The sequence below is a fragment of the Humulus lupulus genome, chromosome 4 (assembly GCF_963169125.1).
Source record: "Humulus lupulus chromosome 4, drHumLupu1.1, whole genome shotgun sequence".
In the NCBI taxonomy this organism is placed as follows: Eukaryota; Viridiplantae; Streptophyta; class Magnoliopsida; order Rosales; family Cannabaceae; genus Humulus; species Humulus lupulus.
The window spans coordinates 78,282,048-78,286,859 of record NC_084796.1 but is presented as its reverse complement, the minus strand read 5'-3'; the positions used below and the strand labels follow the sequence as shown (position 1 = coordinate 78,286,859).

Below are 4,812 nucleotides of genomic sequence, written 5' to 3'. Positions count from 1 at the left end.
CTTAAAAAAAAACTGTGTATGTTAGACATATACTCATCCCTTATTAAAAGTTTAAAGGGTAGTTGCTATGCCTAGAAAGAGACCAATTTTGGAATTGGCATTGTGGCTTATGTTACAGCTGTTATTTTCTCATTGGTCAGCCATTTGTTTACTTGTAATGTACTTGCCTATATAAAATAAAGGCTATTACTCTTTCATCGAAAAAATAAATGTTGAAAAAATCCTTGAGCTGAGAGAAAATTCTTTATTCTTCATTCACAGTGGAAAGAGTAGGGAGCTAAACTCCCAACCTTGGATTGGATGTAGGATCTCTGTATTTCTTTGTTTGTGTTTCTGCCTTAATTTTTCAGAGTTTTGTCATTTGTTTGTTGTATTTGTGTATTGGTTATTTGGTTCATGTGTGTGGAGGTGCTTTGGCATCAAAGAGTTTAGTATTAGTATAGAGATCCCTTAGTTGCCTAGAAGCAAGGCAACACAGAAAGTAGGATCAATAGGAAACTTCAGAGGCTTTTGATGTCTTCATCTAATGCTTAGAAAAGAAATTATGAATTACTTAAAAGTATAACTATAAGACAGAGAAAATAACGAAATACCATACCACTATGGTTACACGGTATGAGTCCTTTAACAGCCTTAGTGAAGCATGAGAACCTATATAGCCAGCTCCACCAGTTACCAGCACATGTGTTACTCCAGCTTCTGGTTTAGAGAACTAGACATAGAAGAAAACCTTAACTTGATCAATTGTTATGCAAATTATGTGACAAGACATTTTATTATTATTATTATTTAAATTTTAATATAAATACTTAATCAAAGTTTATAATGACAAGTCTTAGATTTGCATATAAAATCATAAACATACCAAGTTGGGAGAACTAAAAATTGGTGACTGCTTGAACCAGAAAATTGAAAGACTAATAAGGAAAGCAGCCAAAAAGATCCTGACAGAAAAGTTGTTCTTCCTCTTTGAATCTACAAAATCCATGCCTGCAAATACCAAAGATTAACCTTAAAATTAAAATCTTAGGACTATTGGGTTGGTTTAATATGCAACTTTTTCGTTTGACTATAAGGAAAAACTCGGGGAATTTTTTTCTATAAAATATTTGTAGCAAACATGTTAAAGATAAATTAACCAAAGATAGAATAATAAACAGAAAAGATCACCACAAAAGACTTTCCAATTTCATAACCCATTATGATCGGATATTCATTAAAGGTCAATACTCAAAACTTAATCAAGTCTATCACAATCCGTAGCAAAAAAATAAAGTCTATCAGAATACCTTAAAACAAAACTATACATACAAAGAGAGGTCAGTTTTGAAATGAGGAAAATTCAAATGAGTTTGATATAAAAAAATACACACACAAACTAGAATTTAGATTATGAAGAAACAACAACCCAGAAAGAGATCATTAATGATAATGAGAAAGTACATGATCTAGGATTGAAACACAACCTTAAAAGATCTCCCTTAAGTCAGGGTTAAACCAATATGAATTGAAATGTAGTTTTGGATGAAAAAAAAAAGATGAGAGGAAAAGTGTTTGGTTGATGAGAAAAGTTTGTATGTTTGGCGGGAGAGAGGAGTGATGAAGAATGTAACTTAGAAGTAGGAAAATGAGAGAAAATAACGAAATACCATAGAAGTAAGGAAGAGGCTTGGACAAACATCAACCAATATATCTTCATCTAATGCTTAGAAAAGAAATTATGCATTACTTAAAAGTTATCGAACAATTTTTTTGAAGTTCTCACCTGGTTGTTTTGTAAATGTATCCCATATACTAACTCCTTTATTTCCCTCATCAGAAGCTCCCTCAAACTACCATATTGAAATAGATATCAAATTCTTGAACTGACAATACTCTTTATATATATATAAATATATATAATATTTCTTTGAGATGAGGATTGGAAATGCCAAAATTATCTCAAGTTTAGCAATAAGACTAAATAAACAGCTTAAATTCATTTCTGAACTCAAAATCAAGTAATTTTAAAAATCAAATCATATAGTATATTTTGGTTGATACAATTTTGTATTTACCATTACATAGACTTATCAAAAAATTTCTTTTTGTTGGTTAGAACAGGACAACTAAATTGGTGATCATGTTGGATAAAAATTGGCTACGCTTCAATAGGTAATAAGAATTAGGGATTTAATTAGTGCTAGTTTAGTAAAATTAGTAACTTACTGTATTTGTTACTAATATATTATAAATATGAACTTGTCTTTGAATTGTAGAGCCTCGGATGAGTATAGAGAAGGCGCTAAGAATTTTGTAGAAATGTCAGAAAAGCTAGCTGGTTATCCAGAAAAGTTATTGTGTCCATGTAAAGTTTGTCGAAACTTAAGTCACCAATGTATTAACACTTTGTATGAACACTTAGTCATTTATGGGATTGATCCAACATACAAAATCTGGTTTCATCATGGGGAAGAATTATCAAGAGATGATGATGTAGAGACAATAGAAACATTTGATTCTTACAACTTGTTTTGGGGCTACAAATATTGATGGTTGTAAAAATAAGGGATGTTTTAGTTGTCCCCTTTGTGGTTATGGTACTCATTCAGAGTGGCTAAAACATAGTGGGAAGTTTTCATATCGAGGTCGTCGGAAATTTCTTAAAGAAGACCATCCATTTTGGAGTAAAAGAAGTTGGTTTGATGACGAAGTTGAGCATGGAAATCCCCCAAGAATCATGAATGGGACTACAATTGCTGAACTCCTTAAAGATTTTGTGAATGTTTGGGGAAAATCCACTTCAAAGAATAGGAAACAAAATGATTCAAAAGAAATGTGGACAAAACGATCCATATTTTTTCAGTTACCTTATTGGAAGGTTAGCACATTCTTACCACTATAAAAAAAATTTGTGTAAATTATTGTTTTTGGAGGAATTTCATTAGTTATTTCTTTTGCAATTTTTTTAGGAATTGTATGTTCGTCACAATTTGGATGTGATGCACATAGAGAAAAATGTTTGTGAAAGCATCTGTAATACATTGCTAGATGTTGCTGGAAAAAGTAAAGATGGACTAAAAGCTCGCTTGGATTTGCAACATATGGATATTAGGAGTGCATTACACCCACAAGAGAAGGGGACTAGAACCTATCTTCCTGCAGCTTTACACACACTATCAAAGCTTGAGAAAGAATTATTTTGTAAAAGGTTGTTCTCATTGAAAGTACCTGATGGATATAGTTCAAATATTCGAAATTTTGTTTCAATGGAACAATGCAAGCTCATGGGCCTTAAGTCACACGATTGCCACATTTTGATGCAACAATAACTACTGGTGGCTATAAAAGGATTGATGCCATTGGGTCCAAGAGATGCTATAATAAGATTATGCACATTCTTTAATCGAATATGTCAACGTGTTCTTAATAGAGAAAGCATAATGACATTAGAAAATGATGTTATTGAAACTTTATGCTTACTAGAGAGATTCTTTCCACCATCATTTTTTGATGTCATGATTCACTTAGTGGTTCATATCGGACGAGAAGCACGACTATGTGGACCAGTCCAATTTCGATGGATGTATCCATTTGAGAGGTGAATCACTAAGACTTAATTGTTTTGTTTATTCTTATTAGTTTATGTGAACATTCTATTAATGATGAGCAATTGTGTGATTAATAGACGCATGAAGATATTGAAAGATTATGTCAGAAATCGAGCAAGGCCTGAAGGTTGTATTGCAGAGTGTTATCTTGCAGATGAGTGTGTGAGCTTTTGTAATGAATTCACTGACCATTCAATTGAACTAAACACAAAAGAAGGTCGAAATGAAGAGTGGTCAAATGATGTGATACTTGAAGGTCATCCAATTTCTAGGAGGAAAGAAATTATATTGACAGATGAGTTGTTAGAAATTGCACATCGATACATTCTGTTAATACATCTGTTGTGGAGCCTTTTCTAGAGTAAGTGTCTGATATTAGAATTATTTTTTTTTTTTTATTAAAAATGTAGTAATACTAACTCATTGGTCCTATAAATTAGGATTCACTTAGAGGAGTTGAAAAAAACAAACAAAATATATGAGAGAAATAGTGGATTACTTTGGAAGAAACATATACAAACTTTTTCAACATGGATGAAGGAAAAGGTAAATTAATGCAAACTAACTGGTTCATATCAGTTGTTTTAAATATCATTAAGAAAATTAACAATGTCATACTATTATTTGTATAGGTTCCTATGCATTCCTCAACTTGTGATGAAACTGATTTGTTGAAATGGCTAGCATATGGACCCAGAAAACATGCTGCTCCTTACACTGGATATATTATCAATGGTCAAAGATTCCATGTACATGACATTGAGAAGTCCACACAGAATAGTGGTGTCTCAATTGAAGCTATAACTATGTGTAGATCTAGTGCCAAAGATGTATCTCAAGTTCCTAATTTAGTTTCATACTATGGGGTTATAAGAGAGATAATTGTAGAGTCCAAGAACTTTACTTAGCTAATTGTTTAGTAGTATTATAGTATGTTTAGTGTTATCTTTGTTACTATGGAATTTTTGGTTCAGACCGGGAGTTATTTGGACACTCATAGTAGTACTTATAGATTTTCTAAGTTTAACCTATAGTTTAAGAATATTAAGTATAACCTAAGGTTTGATTAATGTGACTGATATTAAGAATTATATTATTATATTATAAGGTTTAGACATCAACCAATAGGATTTTAAGCACATGTTTTGAATGGTAATTAAGGATTAAGTATTTTTGAGGATTAAATTAAATAAGGGTAAAAGTTTGAATGTTATAAGGTCAG

The 4,812-nt window shown here is 31.6% G+C and overlaps 1 long non-coding RNA gene across 1 annotated transcript; it reads right to left on the bottom strand.

The window, feature by feature from the left end:
* Positions 1–655: 655 nt before the first annotated feature.
* Positions 656–1,621, bottom strand: LOC133829039 (uncharacterized). The gene is made up of 3 exons (XR_009891474.1): positions 1,467–1,621; positions 866–990; positions 656–712 (listed from the first exon to the last, which is right to left on the bottom strand). It is a non-coding gene; the product is annotated as an uncharacterized LOC133829039 (long non-coding RNA).
* Between the last annotated feature and the right edge of the window lie 3,191 nt (positions 1,622–4,812).